The sequence below is a fragment of the Macrobrachium rosenbergii genome, chromosome 42, assembly GCF_040412425.1.
Source record: "Macrobrachium rosenbergii isolate ZJJX-2024 chromosome 42, ASM4041242v1, whole genome shotgun sequence".
Classification (NCBI taxonomy): domain Eukaryota; kingdom Metazoa; phylum Arthropoda; class Malacostraca; order Decapoda; family Palaemonidae; genus Macrobrachium; species Macrobrachium rosenbergii.
The window spans coordinates 29,991,736-30,019,235 of NC_089782.1; the positions used below are offsets into that span (position 1 = coordinate 29,991,736).

General features: G+C 40.5%; 1 protein-coding gene across 7 annotated transcripts in view; it reads left to right on the forward strand.

Annotated features, from left to right (window-relative positions):
• LOC136828133 (carboxypeptidase N subunit 2-like) overlaps positions 1-27,500 on the forward strand; it is an 849,326-nt gene that overhangs the window by 469,547 nt on the left and 352,279 nt on the right. For 2 of the 7 annotated variants that reach the window (XM_067085941.1, XM_067085939.1), the window contains exon 1: positions 1,500-2,220. The exons of 2 other annotated variants lie outside the window; for them this stretch is intronic. The gene's annotated coding sequence lies outside the window, so the exon portion shown is untranslated. Of the gene's footprint in view, positions 1-1,492; positions 2,221-27,500 lie in introns of those variants that run through there. 3 more of the 7 variants (XM_067085938.1, XM_067085944.1, XM_067085947.1) reach the window with 3 other exon arrangements.

Sequence of the window (27,500 nt, forward strand, 5' to 3'; positions counted from 1 at the left end):
CTGTACAGAAAACTTCCAGGAACTACAACTTCAGTCGCTTTGTATAAGCTTCTAACACTGGAGTTTATTTAATATATATATATATATATATATATATATATATATATATATATATATATATTAATGTCCCCTGTCTTTCAGAGAAGGCGTCTTCATTGCGTATCTCTTGTCTGTCCGTCTTGTCTGTTCTGTCTGTCTGTGATGCTTACGCGGCAGAAGCAGCCGCGGCCGCAGCCCCCACCACAGGAAGGCTGTGTGGTAGGTTCCTCCATTATGTCAGAAGCATTGCATTAATGCCTCAAATCCTATTAATGTATTAGACAGGACTAAATCAACTGGAATTGGTAGAGCTCTTTGCCTTTCCATTAGGTAATCTCTAATAGCCTTAGGAACTGCGGGAGAGAGAGAGAGAGAGAGAGAGAGAGAGAGAGAGAGAGAGAGAGAGTAGGGTTTTTTAGCAGTACTTTTTCTTTTATATGTAAATTATTGTAGCTTTAGAAATTTGTAGCTTGCCTTTTGTGATCTGGTGTATTGAGAGAGAGAGAGAGAGAGAGAGAGAGAGAGAGAGAGAGAGAGAGAGAGAGAGAGAGAGAGAATACTTTCTAATCGTTTCTTCTTCATAAGAAAGAGGCGAGAGTTTTTATGGTTTGCTTATTTATATCTGTGAAAGAAAGAATATAGTTTAGTCGGTCCCGTTTTCACTTGAGAGAGAGAGAGAGAGAGAGAGAGAGAGAGAGAGAGAGAGAGAGAGAGAAATCCTTAGAGAGTGAGAAAGAGGTTTTATGGTCAGGAATGTTTCTCACGACATAGTAAGGGATACAAGGGGCATTTCGCTGTTCATCAAGGAGAGAGAGAGAGAGAGAGAGAGCGATAAATGTTACCTAACAGATTATGCAATGTGCAACCACTCTGTAATAAACGTCGCGAGTTCGCGACCCATTCTACATTCTTAGTAGCATTTAGTCCTATAAAATGAAGAAAAAGCATCTCTGAGAGATTATGCTCTCTAGTTATGCAAAAAAAAAAAAAAAATACGTGAAGGAATAAGAAAAATAAATAAAACAAGCGGAGCTTCTTAAAGATAGAACTGTTCAGTCTTTTAGAGATCTTCAGTCTCAAGTCACCTGACCTTGATTCATTTAACGTCCTTCTCTTGGGACTAGAACTGTCCCTCCCTCCCTCACTCTCCCTTTAGTCTCTCTGTCTCTCATTCTTTCTCACACACACTCTGTCTCTTTCTCTCTCTCTCACACATTCCTGGTGCCACCGCCGAAAGGTTCTTAGCCAAGTTGCAACTTGAAATCCGTCTATCTACCGTCCAACGGAGGAGACGGTTTGAAGTGTTCGCTAAAACAGGATCAGGCGATGATTATGAACTAGGAAGTTGGCTCTGGGAGGGAGGGAGGGAGTTGTTCAGGGGGGGACAGAGGGGGAGTATAAGAAGAAGGAGAAGAAGAAGAGGGAGAGGGAGATCTTGTCCTGTTGCGCATGTAGGTCCTAATTTCTTTTTGTCTGTGGCTGCTCCTTCTTCGCTTTTATACGTTAATTTTCTGCGTCTTGGGTCTTTATTCCTGGTATTTAGTATAATTTACATATTTATAAGTATTTGTTAATGCGTAGACGTCTTTTAATATCGTTAATTTCTCTTTATTCTTTGTTTTTTTTTAAATGAAAGAAAACGGTTCCTTGAAGTCTCGTCGTCGTAAGTTCGTGGCGCGTTGTCGTCATGCGAAAGCGGCGGCATCTGGCATCCGCTCGGGCTGGCGTGCGGTTGCCAACTGATGTATAATCCCAAGTTGCCAGCGGTATAAGTAGTTGTGGGAGGGGGAGGGGGCAGTTAGTGTGCTGTCGTGTGCAATGGTGGTGAGTACGCGCGCGTCCTTCGGCGAAAATGAAAATGACAGCGTTTCCGCGGATGTATGTCATCGATGATGCGTCGAATGTGGTGGATTATTCGAGGTTTATTACGGTGAAAGTGTGTCGACGTTGATAATGATCGTTTAGAGGGAAGAAATCGTGTTTTTTTCTAAATAAAAAAAAAATAACAACGTACCGAGTCAAGTCAGTCAGTGTTCCGAAGAGCGAGTTGGTCTCTCCTTTACAGTGTAGTGCAAAAGAAAATGCCTTCGTTGTTGTTGTTGTTGTAAAAAGTGTTATATTACAACCCTTCTCGTTATCTCCCGCCCCCCTTGGATTTACTTCTTCACTGGATGCATAAAGGTAATGGTTATGTTATTACAGTCTTATTTATTATTGTTATTATAAGTTTTTAAAAGTTATGTATCGTCTTTGAATTTCTTCCGAGGCTTCGGAGGATACTCAAGGCTACACGTCTTCAAAGCGTTACTGAACATAGGAAGGTGCCTACCGTCAATATTATTGCCACCTATCGAAGCCCCTATGTATTTTGGCCCTCTATAATACATCCCATGGACTCCTAGCCTAAATCTTACATAGAAAATCTATCAAAATACACCCCATTTCCTTGAATATTCACTATACAGCGTGCAGAAAACCTCCTCCACCTGGGAAGGTGTCTACGTATATTATTGCCACCTATCGAAGCCCCTCTGTATTTTGGCCCTCTAGAATACATCCTATGGACTCCTTGCGTAAATCCTACATAAAAAATCTATCAAAATATACCCCATTTCCTTGAACATACACTATACAGCGTGCAGAAAACCTCCTACACCTAGGAAGGTGTCTACGTATAATATTGCCACCTATCGAAGCCCCTATGTATTTTAACCCCATTGAATACAGTCTATAGGGTATATAAGTAAAAATACATAGAAAATCAACTAAAATAGTCCCATTTCCTTAAATACCCACTTACATAGTATACAGAGCCACCTCACGTACCTCCATACAGCTGTTAAGGATCGAGTTCCTGGTCCTCCCTAAAAATCTTTCTGTACAGGCCCTAACATACCACCTTGTGGGATCTCGGTACCGCGAATCGAATTTCCTATGTAGGCTTTGTGATTTCATAGGTTTATTCTCTGCATGTTTTTGTTTCGTGTTTGTGTTTGTAAATTGTGCGTGTTTTTTTTTTTTCACGACACGGCCAGAACATGCCAAGGCATTACAGTAGTTTGAGGGAATTGTAAATTGGAGGGATTGCGTAATCGCCTTGAGCAATCCGCGGATTGCATTGGAATGTATCATATCCTATATATGTTTGTGCGCGCGCGCGCGCGCGCGAGAGAGAGAGAGAGAGAGAGAGAGAGAGAGAGAGAGAGAGAGAGCCACTCATCGCCCCTTAATTCACTCCGTATGGCTTTTTCAATAACCCCGTTTGTTTGGACAAGTTCACTGACTGAAGGAAGAGTGTTCAGAATTCAATTAATATTCGGTCGAGACTTCGCCTTTTTGCGCATGCGCTGCTTGCAGGACGACTGTGTGTGCCTTAAGCGAATTATATCAACAATTAAATTAATGTTTTATTATGTAATATATACTGCATATAGACCTACAACGTTCAATTATTTTCCAACGCATTCTGAAAACAATGTAGGTCATTTGCTTAATAATGTAAGAATCTCTCTCTCTCTCTCTCTCTCTCTCTCTCTCTAAATGAATTATATTACCTATTTAATTAATGTTTTTTGTATATACCAGGTTGGATTCGTCAACACATTCTGAGAAGAATGTCGGTCAATTTCTTGAACAGTTTATGAATCTCTCTCTCTCTCTCTCTCTCTCTCTCTCTCTCTCTCTCTGACTCCTTGGCTCGATTAAAGACACATACACTGATTTAATGTCGGTGATAATGGCGGCGATCTATATGCCAGATCACGTATTCTGTCCCTCGATGACGTTCATTGTGGCCTGACTGTTGTTCTTGGAGTTATTGTTGTTGTTGTAGTGTTGTTGTTGTTGTGGCTGCTGTTGTCGTAGGCGTTAACTGGAGGATGAGTTGTAGGGGGCGCTGTGTTGTACAAAGAAGTGAATCATAATGGACTTACGTAGGTTAATATAGGCTTACGTAATTAGGCTAGCTGCCCCTTTTTTTTATATATTTATGATCTTGGTTGCTTTGCTCTCTCTCTCTCTCTCTCTCTCTCTCTCTCTCTCTCTCTCTCTATCTCTATATATATATATATATATATATATATATATATATATATATATATATATATATATGTATATATATTTTGCATATATAAGCATATATTGTATATACTGTATATACAGTACATATGTATGTATGTATGTAGACTATATATATATATATATATATATATATATATATATATATATATATATATATATATATATATATATATATATATATATATAGAGAGAGAGAGAGAGAGAGAGAGAGAGAGAGAGAGAGAGAGAGAGAGAGAATGTGTAAACAAGAGAATATGGAATATATTTAAAATTAAGAGAGAGAGAGAGAGAGAGAGAGAGAGAGAGAGTAGTAGTTCCGTATTCTGGACATACTTTCTTTCTGACGTAGGCCTATGTCCGATTCCTCGTATCTCACTTAAAAAAAAATGTAAAAAAAAAGTAAACAAAAAAATCGTTAAAAAAAAACGACCGAATCCTGACGTTTCCTGATCACGGCAGACCTGCTGTCAGTAGCGCCTCGGTGTTGTCAGTGCCGTCACTGTTGTCACATGACGTAATGGTATTAATTTAAGGAGGACGCTTTCGGTGATCGAATATTGATGAGGATGATGATGGTGATCGTCAAGTCATCATGGCGGCGCGCATGCGCGGAGATTGATAATGGCTGATGGCTTTGTCCTATTACTTGCACTGGCCTTGAAGTTCGATTTTTTTTTTTTTTTCTTATATCTGGTGTCTGGGAAGTTGTGTTTTTTTTTTTTTGTATGGTAGGAATTTATATTAAATAGGTTGTTTTTTATTACATTTTATGTTTTATGTTTTTTTTTAGTATTGTGTTATATATTCATTTGGTTTTTAAATTGAAATTTCTCTCTAAGATATGTTTTTTATAATTAAATATTCTTTGTTTATATGATATTTTTGTTTATGTTGTATGTTATGAATTTATTCAGTGTTTTTTTTTTTTATTAAATTTTCTGTGTAGTCTATGTTTTTTTATTAAATATGCTTTGTAATAGGCTATATATTTTTAAGTAATTTTAGAAGGGTGTTATGAAGAATCTGCGGTTTAAAGCAAAGTTTGGTGACATGTTTAACATGCAACATTTTCTCTTTATTTTAATCGATTTTAAAAGCGTGTCAGGGTTTTTGAAACTAATTTTTATATAATTAGATGTTACTAAACTTTTTATGCAATTAATTTTTCATACTATCCACAATTAGACCTAGTCTTGGCCAACTTCAAGGTAAGGTTTTACTTTTGAAAAATAAAAAACGTTTACCCTTATAAAAGATATAGGCCTACAGATTTAGTTTTTTTTAGTCGTATAGGCTTCATAAAAACCTATCCCAATTGAAGACTGGTTTATTTCGGTTTATTTTCTCTTTAGTCTTCAGTATAAGCGATCACCTGTGCGGGGTTTAAGTTGCAATTGCAAACAAATATTTCGCAACGGACAGCAACTCCTTATGCTCTCTCTCTCTCTCTCTCTCTCTCTCGTGTCCCCACCCACGCGAACCACCTCACAAGCGTAGGCCGACACCCAAGCAATTTGAATGCGTTAAGTTATTCAACGAAGCCTTAGGCTGTGAAGTGTCTCTCTCTCTCTCTCTCTCTCTCTCTCTCTCTCTCTCTCTCTCTCTCTCTCTCTCTCTCTCTCTCTCTCTCTCTCTCTCTCTCTCTCCAATGGATGATTTGCAGCAGTCTTATCTTTGGTGATATGACCCTCTCTCTCTCTCTCTCTCTCTCTCTCTCTCTCTCTGTTAATCAGCTCAGTGGTCTGGTTAGACTAAGGTATACTCTTTCTCTCTCTCTCTCTCTCTCTCTCTCTCTCTCTCTCTCTCTCTCTCTCTCTGCTTGTAACACTACCTTCTCCTTCTCTGTATTTATGTCCACTTTTCCGGCTCTCTCTCTCTCTCAAGTCCTCCGTCTCTCATCCCCCCTCCCCCCCACTCTTCCGCATTCCCAAACTCTCGCTCCTTGAACTGTTTCCCTCACCTGCCTTACCTCCCTCCCCCTCCCCTCACCCTCTCCCTCCACCTCCGCCTCCCCCTCTCCTTCCTCCCAGTCCCACCCTCTCTCTCCTCTTCTCCCTCCTCCTCCCCCTCACCCATTTTCCTCGGGTACCCCCATCCAAGTTGTCAGTCTTGTCTCCAGCTGCGTACGCTTTTGTTTTGGTCTAAGTGCATAGGCCCATTATCGTGGCCCTTTCCCCTCCCCCTTCCCTCCCCACCTCTCTTCCACCTTTCTTTTACAGCTTTCATTGAAAGCTTTCTTTTAAAGCTTTCACTTACTCTGATAATGACCAGGATTTCAGGACCGCCGAAAGAAAGTTCCCGAACTTGAATGCGTGATCGGTTGCTAAGTGGTATGGGTCTAGTGCCGCTCCGTGAGAGAGCTTGGAAGAAGTACGTATACAGTATATATCTCGCTTGTTTTTAATTTAAAATATTACGTGGAATGAAATGATATAAAGAAAGTAAAAAAAGAAAAGGAAAATTAGGCCTGTCAGACGGGATTGCATGACGAGAGTAAGTCACATTTATCGAAAGGTTTTTAGCTAATTTTGACTTAGAGATTTTTAGATATAAGTGTGATCTTACAGACATTTATATTGTACATTGTAACTAATATTCTATTTCGGTGTTCAGTACTGTAGGCCTATGTGTGTGTGCACTTACATTACGTTCTGTTAAGGAAAAGGAACATTTTGTGATATAGTTTTACACAAGATATAAGATTGTATAAGCAAACTTTTATAAGCCTAGGCTGTGAGTGTGCTCTTACATAACGTTCGGTTAAGGAAAAAAAAAATTATTTAATAGTTTTACACAAGATATAAAATTGTATAGGCAAGATCCTGTAATATTTGTTTATAGGCCTAATAAGAACGTATCCGCAAAGCCCTATAATATTAATTTCTAGGCCTATCCACTTATACATAACTTATGTTATGGGGAAAACTTTCATCATAGAGTTGCCTATAGGCCTAAGGGAATTGTTATTCATCGACCTTATCACAAACCACTCCTGGAAAAACTTGTCGGATAACGAAGCAGTACAAAAGGTCTGAATGGGGAAAAATATGTCAAGGTTTGGTCAGTTAACCAAGAATGACCAACGAGGCAATAAGAAAAAATATGCCCTTATTTTTAGAAGTAGTTGGTCTAAAAAGTAGATTTTTGTATATGTTAGGCCTATTTATTCTAAATTTCTCTTTCTTGTTGTAGTTGAGAACAATCTTAGACTTTAGTTGGTAAAATAGGGTAATAGAATTTTTGCTAGACTTATTTTTCTATTTAGGCCTAAGTCTAGTCAATTTCTATTTAGACATTAGTTGGTAAAATAGGGTAGTAGAATTTTTGCTAGACTTATTTTTTATTTAGACCTACCAAGTGTAGCCAATTTCTGTTGAGTTTATACTGACACGTATATATAATGGAATTTTTAAAACTAATGTAAGTGTGGGTAATTTGTATCTATTTTTTTTTATTGAAGCAAGTGTGTTTTTATACAGGAATCAGGTGTATATAAGTCATGAGGGTAATTTACGGAATGTTGAATATTTTTAGAATGTTGAAGTCTTTTGATTTTGATGTTAGCTTAATGTTAGTAGCATAGGCCTATAGGCAATATATATATATATATATATATATATATATATATATATATATATATATATATATACACACACAGTATATGCACATATATAAAATATGCATGCTGTAGAAATAGGCTATACTAAACTTAATGCAACCCACTGCCTTGTCACAACACTCTCTCTCTCTCTCTCTCTCTCTCTCTCTCTCTCTCTCTCTCTCTCTCTCTCTTACCCAAGACCTTGTGAGAGCCATCTTCTCCAGCTGGGCATTAATCTGACGTGCCCCCAGCTGACGTATCACGTGACAATTGCGTGTTTTGTTTATCCGACACATGATATGCAGTTATAAATGGGACAGTAAGGAAGACAGTGACGGACAGACAGACAGACAGGGTGTCTTTTGCGCCGCTCTGTGTCAAAGTGAATGCCAAGTGTCACTCACAGACTAGATAGATACAGACACAGTTAATACAATAGTCCTAAGATATTCACAAATAGAGAGAGAAAGAGAGAGGGGGGGGCGAGGGAGAGAGAGTGGTTTACTGTTATGTAACATACAAGAGACCTTGGAAGATGGAAAATACTTTTGATGAGAGAGCGAGAGAGAGAGAGAGAGAGATGGCTGAATTAAAAAAAAAGTCTAATTAGTATATAAACGAGAGAGAGAGAGAGAGAGAGAGAGAGAGAGAGAGAGATTCCAGTGGCAAGTAGAGCAGGGTTCCAAGAGCAAATGGTCTATAGAAAATCGTGCATATTACCACGGCATACTACAAGGGGATGTTGGAGGCCCTTCAAGGAAATGGTAGGAATATTAGCCTACTTTACTAGAACATGGTCTGAGAATTTGTGACAGGATTAAAACTAATTATAAATTATGTATGATTGTTTAATTAGGCCTACCTCTTCGTGGGGATGTTCTAGATTAAAAACAATGTTAAATTTACGTTTCATTCGCGGGTGAAATGATTTTGAAGGTACTGAGCTTATTAAAAGTAATTTTCGTGTGTGTGTGACTTAATAGTAAACAGATCGCCATTGTTTTTATAGTATACTAATACACTGCTAATTTACACATACAAATATGTATATAGGCTATATATATATATATTTATATTTATGTATAGGCTATATTAAGGTTTATAGTTTTATAGTAGAGTCGTGTTCCAATTGACTTGAATTAAGATTTCTGTTTTTTTAACGAATAACTTTGTGTATGTACTGACTTTTAGACTTCTGGGGTATCGTAAGCGACTCCTAAAGTCTGTTTCAAACTTCTGAGCATTCGTCATGGGAGTGAGGCTGCGAGCCTCACGCCTATGAGTAACGAGTGTATTGTTGATATATTATACAGTACCTGAGTTAGATCCATTACGGACATCAGTTATTCTACCCTTTTTTTTTCAAGAAAAATTTCATTAATTTCATAAAAAAATACACATATCAAGTGGGTGATATACTATTCTTTATTCAAGATAAATTTTATTAGCTGTGGATATGAAATGCACTTGCGAAAAGGATAGTTGTTGATATAAAATACACTTATAAAATCTGTAATATAGTATTCATTATTCAAGACAGATTTTATTAGTTGTGGATATAAAATACACATACAAAATAGGTAATATTTCATTTTTTTTTTCCAAGATAAATTTTATCAGCTGTATGTACAAAATCGACTTATAAAATGGGTAACATGCTACCTTTTTATTCAAGATGAATTTCGCCAGCTGTGAATACAAGTAGCCTACACATAGCATATAGGCCTAAGTAATATACTACTTCTTTCCAAGGGAAATTTCATGACCCATGGATATGAAATACACATAGGTAATATACTATCATTTTTCAAGATAAATTTCCTTAACCATGGACATGAAACATGAAACTCACTTATATAGGCTATATGAAATGGTTTTGACTATTTTTAAATTCCGTATGGTCCAACTTAGGTTCGCCCGGTCTGAAATAGCCTACACAGAGTCTCCCAAGGCCTATAGATACTAGTCTAGGCCTCTATCTCGAAATCTTTGGCGCTATTTGGGGCTTAAGGTAGGCCCTCTTAAGACTGACCAAGATAAGTGCCTCTCCGAACAGCTGTTTCGCTGTACTTCAGTCTCACTTTTCAGTCTTACTTTCAAGTGGATCTAAGTTGTATATTTTCAGGCCAAATTTTCGGTGAGTTATTATTATTATTGTTATTGTTATTGTTATTATTATTATTATTATTATTATTATTATTATTATTATTGTCGAAACGAAAACTGAGGAGGAACACTATATTATTATTATTATTATTATTATTATTATTATTATTATTATTATTATTATTATTATTATTATTTATTTATATTTATTTTCTGTGTCTTTCCTGTGTCTTTCCGAAATATCCACATTCATGCTCTCTCTCTCTCTCTCTCTCTCTCTCTCTCTCTCTCTCTCTCTCTCTCTCTCTCTCTCTCTCACACACACGCAACATAGCCTAACTCTGTCAAGTAAGACAAAAATAAATAAAAAAAAGAAGTTAGCAGCTTACTAACTGGACCTAACGTGACATCTCTAAATGAGTTCACTAGTCACAACGAGACAAGACCAGCCACCATCTACTGAGTGAGTGACGGAGACAAACACACGCAAAAAGGAAATTGCACAAGCAGAACGGAAGCACGAATTGCAACGAAGCACGCTTCTTGCAAGGGATGCAGGAGGAGGGAGTCAGGCAGAGGCCATTGTTTGAGACGATGACGCAACGCAGTCTGAATGCATATTATTAATGTTTTTATCTTCGGAGTTTTGAAACTTTTGCCAAGAATACTTTCACTGGTTGCGATTGCTTGTCGTTAGAGGGAATGACATATATGTGTATGTATGTATGTATGTATGTGTATAATATATGTATATATATATCGTATATATAGATATACATACACATGTACTGTATGTGTATAGCATTCATATATATATATATATATATATATATATATATATATATATATATATATATACATACATACATACATGTACATGTACTGTGTAGCCTATATGTTGTGTACACATATATATATATATATATATATATATATATATATATATATATATATATATACATAGAGAGAGAGAGATATTGAGAGAGAGAGAAGATAGAGAGATAGAGAGATATAGAGAGAGAGAGAGAGAGAGAGAGAGAGAGAGAGAGCAGTATATTTACAACTTGTACATCCACCGGAATTATCTGAACGATTTTTAACCCCCACCGCTTTGTCCAATATTAGCACGTATCCCCCCTCTCTCTCTCTCTCTCTCTCTCTCTCTCTCTCTCTCTCTCTCTCTCTCTCTCTCTCTCTCTCTCCAGCTCACATTTAATGACCGTATAAATCACGGAAGCAGACCAGTTACGATAACCTATGTATGTCACCGCCACTAAAATGTACATAGTGTACATAGTGCGCGTACATCGGGTATGGAGTCATGATGAAAGATAAGGGAGTACCCATGGGCATGTAACAACCCCTCCCCCTCTCCCCCAGAGGGAGGGAAGGGGGAGGGTGAGCGTGAGGGGTGATTATGACGAAAACAGGTTCATGATAATGATATTGCTATGCAAGTGGGTGGGCTGTTTGATGCGCTCTCTCTCTCTCTCTCTCTCTCTCTCTCTCTCTCTCTCTCTCTCTCTCTCTCTCTCTCTCTCTCTCTCTCCTTCTTCTTCTTCTTCTTCTTCTTCTTCTTCTTCTATTGTATTTCTTGAGTTTTCTTGTCTTTAGTTACAATATTTCTTTATTTTTTGTTTTAATTTCGTCTTTCTTTAATAAATCCATAGGATTTTGACACGTAGGGATTAGTGTCGTCAGTGCACCTCACGCGGCGCACTGTAAGCATTGCATAAGGTTCTTTGCAGCGTCCCTTCAACCCCTAGCTGCAACCCCTTTCATTCCTATGCGGTCACCATCCAGCGGTGAATGGGAAATTGAGAGTGGAAGGGTTGAAAGGTGTAACAGGAGGAAAACCTCAAAGCAGTTGCGCTGTGAAACAATTGTTAGGAGAGGGTTGAGGAAAGTAAGATGGAAGAAAGAGAATATGAAAGGAGGTACAGTAAAAGGAATGAAGCCCTACTCCCTCCACGTCCTAAGGGAATACGTAGACCTAGTGTTAAAGATCTTAATTTTTTTTTCGATTTAACATTTGTGCCTATAGGCTTAGGGTATTTAGGCCTACTCGTTACTATCAGTTTTTCACGGTTGATTTTTTTTCCATAATTTAAAACTTCTTCGAAAAATTTTCTATAATATAAAACTTCTTCGAAAATTTTTTCTATAATTTAAAACTTCGAAAAATTTGTCTATAATTTAAAACTTCTTCGAAATTTTTTTTCTATAGAATTTTTCTCTGTAATTTAAAACTTCTCCGAAAACCGAACGCTTTTCAAAGTTAACATCAGGCAACAACAATCACGTGACTGACCAATCATAAGCCCTAGGCCTACATCTACTGTATATGTGCAGAAAAATAATTTTATGAAATGAAACACGTATTTAGCCTACACAAAGAACTAATGTAGGGGCTTCTACCAGTATCTATATTATAAATTAAATAACGTGCATGGGTATCTATCTACCTAGCCTATGTACATACATAAACACACGTGTATATATAGCCTATACATAAACAGCATATGTATATATATACATACATAGATTTCATACATACTCTGGATATAGCCTATATATATATGTATGTATGTATGAATGTCTTTTCCTGTAATACCACAGTGTAATATGAATATAAGAAGGCCTTCTTATAGTCGTATGTATGTATATATATTGTTACGTGTGAGGAGGTCTTGGTTGATCATGTATTATTCAATTTACGTAATTTTTACGGCCCTGCAAACCAAGATTACACGTAACCTGTCACTTGAAGCCAAAAGTTAACCTCAAAGACAGACGTTAATTAGCCAAAGGTCGCCAGTTAAGGGTTATTAACCTTAACAAAGAATATTTGAGATGAATTTGATTTTAAACGCAAGCGGTTCTTCCAAACATTCGGACGCGAGGCAATCAAAGCATCGAGATTTAACCTGATTTTGCTTACCTAAATCCTAGGTATTTTACTGGAATAATGGGGTTGAAGCTAACAATAAAATAATTAGGCTTAATCTAGACTTTGTAAACACATATACCCTAAGTGGTGGCTGAAGGAAGAAAACAAAGAAAAATTGTGAAATACAGAAAAGAACTAGTCAATCGACGAAGCTTCAACAAGAATCGGACTTACCGTGAGCGCCGAAGTCGCTGCGCAAACGAGGGACTTCAGGAGTCGTATTCTGGCAGTCTTCCCAATTCACTAATTAAGATAGACGTAGGAGAGAAAGTAATAAAGAATATCGTTCGGGCACGCACGCAGCGTCACCCTGGTTCCGTGACCGCTGGGATCTCTCTCACATCTCTGACTGACCCGACCTCGCTTCGTTCTTCCAGAGGAGGACCTATACCGCCCCGGGCAATCCGACCTTGACAAAGGCATCGTCGAATGCATAGAATAAAGCTTAAGGGCCACCATAACTAGGGGTCATTGAGCGTAAACCCTCTCTGAGGCTTAGGTCCCTAATGCCTAACATATGTTGTTTACAAACTTTCCAGCCTATCCCGCCATTTGTCTAAAGCGGTGATTGTTATTTTAAATTGCCTACCCTACCCTACCGGGCAGAGATGTTCTCTGTCGAGGTCAATTGGCCTAATATTCCTACACCCTAACTACATCGAGGGCGAACAGCAGTAATATTTATAAAAGCTCCCCCTTAAGAGGGCCTTCACTCCCTTTTTCGGGCGTGAAGGTCTATACTAAACAAGCTGTTCGCCTCTCGTAGGTTACTCTCCTTCCCCTGAGCAGATTAGTCCTGGTTAGCCTACCTAGCTACAGAACTACCTAACCTAGATAGGATATGAGCTATAATCACTACTTTACCTAATTCTAATAGTACTGGAAGGTGCTCACGGTTATTATAGGCTACCTCCTACAATCATGATGTGTTTTAGACCTAGCCTAGTGGTACGTTCTATGATATTCCCTAGCCTAACCTATCCTAACCCGACCGTAGCACCAACATAAGAGTTAACATTCTAACTAAATTACAACAAGGTTTATGTTTAATACAATTAAAATTTACTAGTTAATTCATGAGGGTTGCCTCATATGATAAATGGGTGCCTCACTGAGGTCTTAGGCCATGCGTGTCACGAGTATCGTGGCTCGTTTCACAATAGTTAAGATTACTGAAATAAGTTAGGCTACTTACATGATTACTGCGGCTCGGTGGTAAGTGGAAAGAACAAGGTTACTAAATTGATGTACCGTACTTTAAGGTGGCCTAGGCTAGGTACAAATAAAAGGAAGAGATCACACTGGCTACCTTCTCTGGGCAAGGGGCCAGGATCACTCTTAGATGTTAGGGCACTGTGCCGAGAGGGCACTAGTGCCAGGATGAGCATATAGCTCGGCAACTACTGGGCTCTCTTCCGCCCCTTCTTCTTCTTCTTCGGTTTCCTCCAAGGCCTATCAGTAGCTGGCCTGGCAGGTGATGAGAGCACCAACTCCGGGGACAGGCCAGAAGGGCTAGCGGGCGCGAAGTCAGGGGCAACTGCAAAAGCTGCGGGAGGACTCCCTACTCCGGCTGCTGCGACAACCGGAGCGAGCGATCTCGACTTCTGCGTCCGAGGATGCCAGTTCCTGGTCTTCCAAGGAGAGGGTACCATTTCGATCCTCCAGGGTTCATCCCCTGGATTCAAATTTTGCAAAGAAGAATCTTGCAAAGAAGAAGTTTCGGTGCTGGAGGCTCTCCAGTCGCGATGATCAACTGCATGGGAATCCTAAATCTCCGGAGGAGGATTCACCTCATGATTTAGACCCGGCATAGGGGCCTTTTCCATTGGTAGCTCAACGTCCGTGGCGGACGGAGTCTGGCACTGCTCAGTGCTCGCAAGTGGCACTGGCAGCAGTTGAGGGTCAGGCATGCCTGACAAGGGGTCCGGAGGTGCACTACCTCGCGGACGACTTGTGGTTGGCTGCGGCAGAGATTCCTGCCCTAGTGGGAGATCGTAGCCTCTCCTAGAGTTTTGTTCGGGGGCGTCCGCTGGGCGTTGCTTGCTTGGGCAGCCCTCCCAATTTGTGGAGTGGTCTGCCCGCTTGCACGTCCTGCAGCGGTACTGCTCCTCCTGAATCTCTCTTCGCGGAGGGGGAGGACCTCTTGGTGGGCCAGCCCTTCGCGATTGGAGAGGGCTAGGCCTGAAATAGGTTGGGTGGCGCCCCTTCCGCGGACCACTTTGGTGGGCGGAAGGTGGAGGTTTGTCAATTTTGAGAGTGTTAGATGGGGCCTCCGTGGAGGAGGTAACGCGGCGGTGGAGTGGCGTTGGTGACGGGCTTCCGCAGAGAAGATCCCGACCCAACAAGAAGGCCACTCCGGGCCGAATTCCACCTACCACGCCAAGGCGGTGGGGTATCGTGCCCCAAGGTGTCATAACCTGGAGTTGGACAGTAGGAACGGTAATGGCGTGGCCCTCTATCCACTTCAGTTCCCACCGGGTTTCTTCGTCAACCATAGCACCGGCTGGCACTTGGGCCCTGGCGATCAGGCTAATATCTGCCGCAGTGTCTACTGTGACCGGAAGGGTCATGGGCAGGCTAGTGCTCTGAAGAGGGCCACCGAGATGTACTGGGTTTCCAGTCTCTCGGGGTAAAGGATCCGGTGCGGACCAGCCGCAGAGAATGAAGTGCTGATTAGGTTGACAAATTTGGTGGTGGGTACATGATGTGGACAGGCCGGAGATCCAGCATTGTAGTGGCTAGCAGCCCCACAGGATCTGCACGGGCCTTTTGGATGGGCTCTGTGGCCTGCAGTAACTGTTGGAGGAGAGGGCTGAGCGGATGAATCGGGAGCGGAGTTCTGGCTGGTAGGGTTAGGCTGCTTATTAGTGCCGAGTTTGTATCGGCACTCAGCTTCAGCGTGGCCCCCCTTCTTGCAATAGTTGCACAGGGTCTTGCTAGGCAGTCCATTCTTCGGGCGAGTGGAGTTCGAGAGGTAGGCCGGAGGGATGATTCGCTTCTGAGAGGTGCTATGCGACTGATTGAAGGTTTCCCATGAATCAGCCATGCGACAAGCTTCCATAAGTGTGGAGGGCTGTTTATCGTTAAGATATACTGCAAGGGGCCCTGGCACACATTGGAAAAGGTCTTCTAGCATGGTCGATTGAAGAGATCCTCAAACGTCGTGCAGGCCAAGGAGTCGAACCAGCGCGTGCCGGACTGGGTTTTGTGACATGCCCATTCCGTCCAAGACCAGCCGACTTCCTTGGCAAGACCTCGGAACCGTTGTCTCCATTTTTCTGGGGTTATCTCGTAGGCCTTTGTAATGACTCTCTGAACTTCCGCCATGTTGCCTCTCTGGCTCTTCTCCAGTGAGCGAAGCGCTGCTGCCAGCTTTTCCCTCCATATGCTTGGCTAGTATTAAGGCTCTCTCCGTCTCCGTGGTGCTGTAGTTATCGAAAAGAGCCTCGATCTCCTCCAGCCATGCTTCTGGCTCGTCCTCAGTCCACTTGGGGACTAGAGAATTGATGCTCGAAATTGGGCGTTTGATGCAGCAGGTGTAGGACTGGAGGCTTGATGGCTAGCCATAGCTTCGGCATTCTCCATTTTCGCTCTCTCAAGCTCGAGCTCCTTCTCCTTTAGGGCTAACTCAGTTTCCTTGCAGGCTAACTCATGCTGTCTCCTTCTTTCTTCTCTTTCTTCTTCATATTGCCTTTGCTCGGCGTCATACACCCTTCGTTCTTCTTCATACTTCCTCTGCTCGGCTTCATACTTCCTCTGCTCGAGTCTTTCTTCCTTCTCCCGCTTGGCCAAGTCGTCCACTTGCTCCTTAACCCAGGTGGTAAGTTCCGAGCCGGTGAGACCTGCCGCCGTCCCCAGCCCCAGGAAGGTTTTATAATGCTCTGCTGCCATGGTTCTGGTGGGGAAGGGCGTCTATCCGGGTCGACGGGCGTACTTGGGCAGCGAGGAAGTGTCTCTTCAATGACGTGGCACCCTTTCAAAAGGTGGCACTGTAGTTTGGGTGTGCCGTGTACAGGTCACACTGGTGGCACTCAGTATCCCTAGGCACTGGTGCAGGTTAGGTTCCAGAAGAACTTTCTCTTCTGTGTTCCCTTTTGGTTTTGTTTTATTTATTTTTCTGGATTCTTGCTTGGTGGCACTTATGGTGCCAATGTGTTTCCTAGGGACCCTCTACTGGAGTCCAACTAGGCTATATGGGAGGAAAGGCACTCTACACCTGCAGAGTGCAACAATCGAATGAGAGAGAAAGGAAGGTAAAAGAGAGAGAGATAGAGAAGTAAGCTATTCCAGTGATGAGTGCTGCAAATTATTGGCACTGTGGAATAAAGTGAATTTGGGTTTTTTTTTAAAGATCCTCGTGAGTGGCTGGTCCCAGTACTGGCAACGGCTGGCCCCTTCTTTTTTCAGAGGGTGAAAACTACTGTTTGCTTCGGTCTGGATAGCAGGCCTCACTCGTGACCGACAGTTTATCACTGTATCGTAAGTACTCTTAACTTGTCCTCATCTATTGTGGGACAGAGGTGTTTCTTTTTTTTTTTTTTTGGCTTATTGTATTCGAATTAATTAGCCTAGTGTCGGCCGTTCTTTCTTTGAAGAGGGTCACGTACACTTAGGTTAGGAATGCTTACTTGAATGACGAGAGAGAGAGAGAGAGAGAGAGAGAGAGAGAGAGAGAGAGAGAGAGAGAGAGAGAGAGATTTTCAATCAGCTAATTTCTTGCTGCTTAAGAACATGTAAACAAAGATTTTATACATGCACAATGGCATGGATCTTAATAAAATGATATAGATGCGTCGTCTTGGCTTCCTTAGGGATTACTTTATTATCTTAATTTTCCCGGGAGCCGACGTCACAAAAGTTTATCGTAAAATTGTAAATTTTCTTTATATGATTTTTATAGTAGGTATTCGTATAGGAACTTGTTATTACTCCTAACTAAGGCCTAACTTTCCCTGCCTAAATTATCTTTTGGTTTTTTCCTAGCTAAGATATTAGGAGGTGGGTTAAGCTCTGAAAAGCAAAAAAAAATGCCCCCAGAGTGTCTCGGGCAGAGGTCACAATAACAAGGTCGTTGAGATGGCGGCCAAGGTCCCGTTAGGCCTAAATTTCAAAACAACCTCGGCTTGCTAAGGAAACCCCAAAATGGCCGTTCTCTCACAAACAGTTCGAACAATTTCAAAACAACAACACATTCAAAGTGGTATTTTCTTTTAGCACAAATTCAAACAACGAAACAAATGCAGGTATCCAGATTTTACTTTAAATATACCAATCATGCATAGCGTTTTACGTTACGGATGGAAAACTAAATTACCAAACAACTTTGTCTTTGTTATCGTATTCTCACCCGGACATTAAACAAAGAATGAAAAGAGAAATGCTAGCTTGCCTGCGTAAATTTACGTTGTTGCACGGTACCTTTATTGTAAAATTACTATTTCAGTTCGTTTGCTACTTCACTGACACGGTTTTTTGAATGATTCCCGCTACATGCAAACAATAACGATCGGAATTTCCGACGCGATTTCTAAATTACTTTGTGTACATGAGCTGGGCTCCGCGATTCTCGGCCTTTGAATTCGTTACTTGAACGACTTGACTCACGGTCCGAACACGGTAATGTCCTTGTCTTAGACGTTATAAATTATGACTCTCTGCTCTCGACGCACCCTTTCCTACGCTAATTCTCGCTACACTTGTTATTATAACTATCCTCTTTACTGCTTATTATTATGCCTCGTTCCTTGTTTGGAAGAATGAAATGGGGTTCGATATCTGACTTTTATTTTTTTGGAATTAATGTAATTTTAATTTCCTTTTCTCCAGATTCTTTCTCTAAAATGTACTTTAGATTCTCATAAGGTCGACAATGTTACGTGTGGGAAGGTCTTGGTTGATCATGTATTATTCAATTTACGTAATTTTTACGGCCCTGCAAACCAAGATTACACGTAACCTGTCACTTGAAGCCAAAAGTTAACCTCAAAGACAGACGTTAATTAGCCAAAGGTCGCCAGTTAAGGGTTATTAACCTTAACAAAGAATATTTGAGATGAATTTGATTTTAAACGCATAGCGGTTCTTCCAAACATTCGGACGCTTGGCAATCAAAGCATCGAGATTTAACCTGATTTTGCTTACCCTAAATCCTAGGTATTTTACTGGAATAATGGGGTTGAAGCTAACAATAAAATAATTAGGCTTAATCTAGACTTTGTAAACACATATACCTAAGTGGTGGCTGAAGGAAGAAAACAAAGAAAAATTGTGAAATACAGAAAAGAACTAGTCAATCGACGAAGCTTCAACAAGAATCGGACTTACCGTGAGCGTCCGAGTCGCTGCGCAAACGAGGGACTTCAGGAGTCGTATTCTGGCAGTCTTCCCAATTCACTAATTAAGATAGACGTAGGAGAGAAAGTAATAAAGAATATCGTTCGGGCACGCACGCAGCGTCACCTGGTTCCGTGACCGCTGGGATCTCTCTCACATCTCTGACTGACCCCGACCTCGCCGTTCTTCCAGAGAGGACCTATACCGCCCCGGGCAATCCGACCTTGACAAAGGCATCCGTCGAATGCATAGAATAAAGCTTAAGGGCCACCATAACTAGGGGTCATTGGCGTAAACCCTCTCTGAGGCTTAGGTCCCTAATGCCCTAACATATGTTGTTTACAAACTTTCCAGCCTATGCGGCGCCATTTGTCTAAAGCGGTGATTGTTATTTTAAATTGCCTACCCTACCGGCGGGCAGAGATGTTCTCTGTCGAGGTCAATTGGCCTAATATTCCTACACCTAACTACATCGAGGGCGAACAGCAGTAATATTTATAAAAATATGTATATATATATATATATATATATATATATATATATATATATATATATATATATACTTGAATGTGTAATTATCAAGGCATAAAATTGCCTCCAACGAGTGTATTCAATACCCAACTACCATACGTATGAAACCAATACATCACAAATGTACACACACACACACACACACACACACACACACACACACACACACACACGCCCCGCACGTACGTGGGTATAACTCCAGCCAGTCAGGCCGTCTACAGCCTCTTTCATCAACCTAACCTAATCAAATTGCCAGAGAATCCTACGCCGGACCAAAGGTACTCACCTCACCGATTCCCTCCCAGATTCCCACTTGGAATCCCCCCCCTCCGCAGGGGAGGAATGTCAATTCCAAGGGGATTAATCCTGACCGAAGGGAGGAATTGCTACGGGAATTGCAACTGGAATTGGGGAGGGAAGAGGTGGGAATGTGTACCCTCACGAACAGTTCTGGAATCGAATATTATTTTTTTATTCCAAGTTTTTCGATTGAGATGGTTTTGTCTGTCCGTTCACACTTTTTTCTGTCAGCATTTTTTCTGTCCGTCCTCCGATCTTAAAAACTACTGAGGAGGCTAGAGGGCTGCAAATTGGTATGTTGATCATCCACCCTCGAATCACCAAACATACCAAATTACAGCCCAGTAGCCTCAGTAGTTTTGATTTTAATTAAGGTTAAAGTTAGCCATAATCGTGAGCCTGGCAACGATATAGGGCCACTGCTGGGACGTGGTTAAAATTTCATGGGCCGCGGCTCATGCAGCATTATACATACCGTGACCAGCGAAAGACAGGTCTATTTTCGGTGGTCTTGATTATACGATGTACAGAAAACTCGACTGCGCCAAAGAAACTTCGGCGCATTTTTTACTTTTTTTTTTTTTTTTTTTTAAGTTTCGCTCAAAATCATATTTTATTTGATTGTTCCGTCTGTGGCTTGAAAAGTACTTTCTTTTCCAGTCGATCACCCCCGTAGGGGAGTAGTGCCGTCAGTGCAGCTCACGCGGTGCACTGTAGGCATTACTTAAGGTTCTTCGCGGCGTCCCTACGGTCCCTAGCTGCAACCCTTTCCATTTTCATTCTTCCATCTTACTTTCCTCAACCTTCCAACAGTTGTTGCGTAGTGCAGCTGCAAAAAGGTTTTCCTCCTGTTACACCTTTCAAACCTACCTACTCTCAATTTCCGTTCCAGCGCTGAATGACCTCATAGGTCCCGCCGCTTGACCTTTGACCTAAACTCCATATTCCGTTCCGTTTCCGTTCAGTATATGATTCATCAGTCGAAATCAGTGTATGAACTGAACATGATACCAGATTTCTTGTACAGTATTTTGTAACGCAGGAGGTGGGGTGGGCGTGGGGGTGGGGGTGGGGGGATAAGTGTTTAATAATCTTTCACATTCAAGGCAGTAGATTACGATACTAAATTGGGAAAGGCTTAGATATGAGGCCACGAGTCTAGTTGGTGTTGACGCGGAAAGAATGTTAAAATTGTTAGTTTTTCTGAGTCATCGTTCTGCAGTTTGAGCTTCGTAATTTTTGTTGAAGTTGCTTTACTTTAAAAATAATTTTTGTTTTAAGTTTTTTGGTTTAATATTGGTTTGCTTATGGTTTATGTATCGTAAATGGTTTTATTATTACTGTGAAATTGTGTTATTTCGTAGGATTTGTAATAATTTTCTGCGAGTGTTCATTTTTTCGCGTGCATTTTTACTCTCTCTCTCTCTCTCTCTCTCTCTCTCTCTCTCTCTCTCTCTCTCTCTCTCTCTCTCTCTCTCTCTCTCTCTCTCTACAGTATATATATATATATATATATATATATATATATATATATATATATATATATATATATATATATATATATATATATATATATATATATATATATATATATATATATATATATATATATATATATATATATATATGTGCGTGTGTGTGTATAGTAATGTGTGTGTGTGTTGATCCCAACCCCGTTCTTCTCTTAAGAGACATTAATCTCTGGTGTTGCGACACCACCTCAGGAAACAGACAAGTGAACGAATTCTCTCTCTCTCTCTCTCTCTCTCTCTCTCTCTCTCTCTCTCTCTCTCTCTCTCTCTCTCTCTCTCTCTCTCTCTCTCTTCCAGTCTCTCTTGAATAATCTGGGAGAGGAGTCCTCAGTCCCAATTGAAATATAATTATTTTATTTTCATTCCAGTGCTGGAAGTATTCACATATTTTTTTAAGCGGTGGAATTGTACAGATGGTTTTTTTCAGTGCTGGAAGTGTCCAGATGTTTTTTTTTCAGCGCTGGAAGTGTCCAGATGTTTTTTTTCTCAGCGCTGGAAGTGTCCAGGTGTTTTTATTCAGCACTGGAAGTGTCCAACTGTTTTTATTCAGCACTGGAAGTGTCCAGATGTTTTTGTTTTCTCAGCGCTGGAAGTGTCCAGATGTTTTTGTTTTCTCAGCGCTGGAAGTGTCCAGGTGTTTTTATTCAGCCCTGAAAGTGTCCAACTGTTTTCTTCAGCGCTGGAAGTGTCCAGATGTTTTTTGTTTCAGCGCTGGAAGTGTCCAGATGTTTTTGTTTTCTCAGCGCTGGAAGTGTCCAGGTGTTTTTATTCAGCACTGGAAGTGTCCAACTGTTTTTTTTCAGCGCTGGAAGTGTCCTAAAGTGATCTTGATGAATTATTGACCGGTTACCTCATCCCCTCTGCTGTTATTAATAGGGAAGGAAATGATTATTCTTCCATTATTAATGGGGAAATGGGGTGGGAGGGAGAGGGGAGGGGGAATGGTTTGCTCTATACAGAAGGGTATATTATGCTTTAATTGCATCCACCACGGATCTATCATTGTTCACCCTTGTATTTGGGGGTCCACTGCTCTCTCTCTCTCTCTCTCTCTCTCTCTCTCTCTCTCTCTCTCTCTCTCTCTCTCTCTCTCTCTCTCTGAGGCTTAAGGGACGACCCGTGTTCGATTCTCGAACCGGACGAGGAGGCTAGGGTGGCCCACAACAGTCTACTGAAACCTAGGTACATAGACCATTCATTTGTCTTGTTTGTATTCCAGAGAGAGAGAGAGAGAGAGAGAGAGAGAGAGAGAGAGAGAGAGAGAGAGAGAGCAAGCAGAATCTCTCATTCATTTGTCTTGTTTGTATTCCAGAGAGAGAGAGAGAGAGAGAGAGAGAGAGAGAGAGAGAGAGAGAGAGAGAGAGAGAGAGAGAGCCGTGAACTCAAAAACAAGGTGAATAATGATAGTCCTTTGGTGGGTTCAATTAAAGCATAATATTCCCTTTCCTATAGAGTAAACCATTTCCCTCTCCTCCTCCTCCTCCTCCTCCTCCTCCTCCTCCTCCTCCTCCTCCTCCTCCTCCTCCTCCTCCTCCTCCTCCTCCTCCTCCTCCTCCTCCTCCTCCTGCTGTACTCACCCTCATCCCCCATTCCTCCCATTAATAATGGAAGAATAATCATTTCCTTCCCTGTTAATAACGGCAGATGGGGTGAGGTAAATCAGTCAATAATTCTCCGTCGTTGATTTTACCACGAAGGCGTCCAGACCACTTAGGAACACTTCCAGCGCTTGAGAAGAAAATCTTGACACTTCCAGCGCTGGGGAAAAAATCTGGACAATTCCAGCGCTAAAAAAAATCTGGACACTTCCAGCGCCGGAAAAAATCTGGACACTTCCAGCACGGGAAAGCAAAAAAAAAAAAAAGTTCCATTCTATTACGGTTTGTGGACTTCCAGACCACTGTATATTATATATATATATATATATATATATATATATATATATATATATATATATATATATATATATATATATATGTATGGAGAGAGAGAGAGGGTTCATTGATGTCTAAATATTTACCCTCAAAGAGGTAGGACTTCGACAGGGTAATCCTCGCTCTATTGGACAGAAACCACTCATAAGATAACCTCTCTCTCTCTCTCTCTCTCTCTCTCTCTCTCTCTCTCTCTCTCTCTCTCTCTCTCTGTAGCTTTATTTTCTTTATTTTCGCACGGACATATAAGCTTATCGCAAGGGGCGTGGCGCTAGTTTGGCTGACATTGTACGTCGATGCTGTTTTTAACTTTGTTTTATGATAGGGTTGGTTTAAGTAGTGACTGACTGGTTTAATAGAGAGAGAGAGAGAGAGAGAGAGAGAGAGAGAGAGAGAGAGAGAGAGAGAGAGAGATCCTCCCTTCCCCGGCCGAGCTTTTAAGAAAAGAAAACCCAACGAACTCTTCTTCGTCCAACAAAGTGAAGAAGTTGAGAAGATGAATTTATAATCAGATATTTCTGTATCTAGTTGGTGGGAGGGGCCGTTAGGGGAGGGGGAGGAAATAAAGGGTGAGGGGTAAGGGGAGGGGTTTTTGGGAGGGGGCGGGAGAGAGGCAGATGATTAAGATTATGGTGGAGGGGGCAAGGAACTTGATCAAGAATTGGGTGGGGTGGGTTGGAGGATTAGGGAGAGAGAGAGAGAGAGAGAGAGAGAGAGAGAGAGAGAGAGAGAGAGAGAGAGAGAGAGAGATCCTCTCCTCAGTTTCTCGTCGTCTGTCTCCTGCGTATGTGTATGTGTATGTGTATGTGCGTATGTGTGTGCCTGTTTCTGAAGATGGAACAGACTTGGTAAATTTCCCTCGGGCTCTCACCGCTGAACAATTACTTCGCCATGTTCCTTCGACTTCATAATTCTCCTCCTCCTCCTCCTCCTCCTCCTCCTCCTCCTCCTCCTCCTCCTCCTCCTCCTCCTCCTCCTCCTCCTCCTCCGTCGTCTTAGAATTTCGGAATGGTAAAAATGGGCGTAGGGACGTAAAGGTGGTCTCTTCATTAATTGAATGTTTTTGGCGTAAGAGGAGTTTCCCGCATGCGTAGAAGGTACGCCCTAAAATGGTTGGTATAGTATTCATTAATAATAATAGCTTTATGAATTTATTATTATTAGTATTATTATTATTATTATTATTATTATTAATTTTTCTAAATCATGAAAAATTACGTAAAAAACAACAATTTACGGCGATTGCAAGTTCATAATGTTTGTACAGTAGAGTGCAAAATATTTTTATTATATTTTTAATCTTTCAAAACTAAAAAAATTATTTTAAAATGTGTATACAATAATTTCCAGCGATTTCAAGGTCCTAATTTTGTATAGAACGTCCACTAAATAGTCTTTAGATTGTGTTTTCTATCACATAGATTAGGAATTCGTCTGCCTATCTCCTACAATATTATAGAGTTTTTTTTCCTTTGTATTGACATAATTATGTATGCTTATACATACATTCTCCAGCACATTCAAAGACTGGTCAAACAGGTTGACCCTTGTATTTGTGACGCCAGAGTTCACATTTTCTAGCGCATTGGAACCAGAATTCACATTCATTAGCACATTGAAGGACTGGTCAAACGGGTTGACCCTTGTATTCGCGACGCCAGAATTCGCAGTCTTTAGCAAATTTTTTATCGGCACAAGTTAAAATCATTACACGCTGTCATCTGGCAACAAGGTGAAATGACTATCGTACCAAGATTTCAATATTATCGTACTTTTTCATTGCTGTCAGAAATCGTCCAGTTAGTCGCTTTTTTATTATTTTGTTGTCGCTTTCCTTTTTTGTCACGTTCTTTCTTTGTCGCTTTCTTTTTTGTCGCTTTTTTTTTGTGTCGCTTTCTTTTTTGTTGCTTTTGTCGCTTGCAGCGGCTGCTGGCGACGAACGCATTGTTTTACCGTTAGTGTTCATCGCCACGCGTCGGAGATCCGTCATTGTATTATTCGCGAGCGACCGGAGGAAGTGTCTCGTCGATAAATCAGGTTTGCGTCGCGTCGGAAAAATTATTGAAAGACGATAAATATGGAAGAAGAAGAAGGAGAAGATGAGGAATAAGAAGAAGAAGAAGAAGAAGAAGGAAAAGAAGATGAGAAGCAGAAGAAGAAGAGGAATAATAATAATAATAATAATAATAATAATAATAATAATAATAATAATATAAGAAGAAGAAGAAGGAGAAGAAGAATGGTTTGTGCCTCTTAAGGAAATAACCGCGTGGAGAGAGAGAGAGAGAGAGAGAGAGAGAGAGAGAGAGAGAGAGAGAATATCTAGACATCTCCTTTTGCAAACCTGACCCCAAAAGTATATGAACAACAAATACAGTTCTTGGGAAAGGAAGGTAATTCGCTAGAGAGAGAGAGAGAGAGAGAGAGAGAGAGAGAGAGAGAGGGCGTGTTAAAAAAAGCAACATACACGTCAAAATAAGCGTGTATGTTTGTGTATGCATCGAGCCACTATACACTTGTGTGTATAGTCCATGGTTTATAGTCACCTGATGCCTATTTACACACATACAGAGAGAGAGAGAGAGAGAGAGAGAGACCCATGATATTTGTAAGAACTGAGCCAGTCCTCTTCTCTCTCTCTCAGTCTCTCTCTCTCTCTCTCTCTCTCTCTCTCTCTCTCTCTCTCTCTCTGACTAGTGCTATTTTTCTTAGGATTATTATTATTATTGTTATTATTATTATTATTATTATTATTATTATTATTATTATTATTATTATTAATAAAAGCAGGGTAACTGCTATAATAATGTTCGTGTTTTATTGAGGTAAATTCCCCTCTCTCTCTCTCTCTCTCTCTCTCTCTCTCTCTCTCTCTCTCTCTCTCTCTCAAAATCCGGCAATCGTGATAATGGTATCTGGAAGTTATTAAGTCAAGGTCTCTCTCTCTCTCTCTCTCTCTCTCTCTCTCTCTCTCTCTCTCTCTCTCTCTCTTCTCTCTCTCTCTCTCTTCTCTTCTCTCTCTCTCTCTCTCTCTCTCTCTCTCTAATGCTTCCCATCATGAGTGTTTGCTTACCAATTTGCCTTCTCTCAGGAGGGATTTGCGTAGCATGTTAACTTCCAATTTGCATCATTTCTCAGAGTGGGTAATATCGTATGCAAGTCTCTCTCTCTCTCTCTCTCTCTCTCTCTCTCTCTCTCTCTCTCTCTCTCTCTCTCTCTCTCTCTACTTTGCGGTTTCACAGACCTCACCCTATTTCCTTTATGAGTTAGTATTTCATAATCTCTCTCTCTCTCTCTCTCTCTCTCTCTCTCTCTCTCTCTCTCTCTCTCTCTCTCTCTCTCTCTCCTTCTTTGCATATAGTACTTATCTGTATATTATCATCCTTTAAAATTCTTCATAACCTTGAAGACTATATTGATTTCAGTGCCGTATATTTGGAACAATATAACCGAAAAATTGTATAACTGTAAGAACCTTGAGAAGCTAGAACACCTGTTCAGGTACAAATCTAATTAACCTGTACTGTGGACTGTTTATCTCTAGATAAGCAAAGCTCAGTAATCTACCTTGAAGGTTGACTGACATATGTCTCTCAGAATTGATATATGACTGTCGTCCTTTTCCCGAGTGGCGACAGACGTCACTTTTGTTGGAAGGTGTAAAATGCTGATTTTGTCAAGAGGGCTTTAATAATAATTTGTCTCAAGATATTATTTTTAGTTTTTTTTTTTATTGCAAGACAAATGTTTAATTGCGGTTGACTTTTGATTTGTTTTAAAACAATCTTTTGGGTTTAATTTTAAGTGGTCATTCTCTTTCCTTTCAAGTGATGAAGGTGAAAATAAAAAAAATTATCTTCATAATATTTTGTATTATTTATGATTACAGTTCGTTTTGTTTTTTTTTTGTTTCTTGTTTTCTTCGAGACAAATTCTTAATTGTGCTTTTGTTTTGATTTGCTTTAAAACATTCCTTGTGTTTTTAATTTTGTGGTCATTCATTTCAAATAATGAAGGTAAGAAGGTGAAATGTTGTCTTTATAAAAAAATCATTTTTATATTTATAAAAAATATTTTTTTTATTTATATTTTTT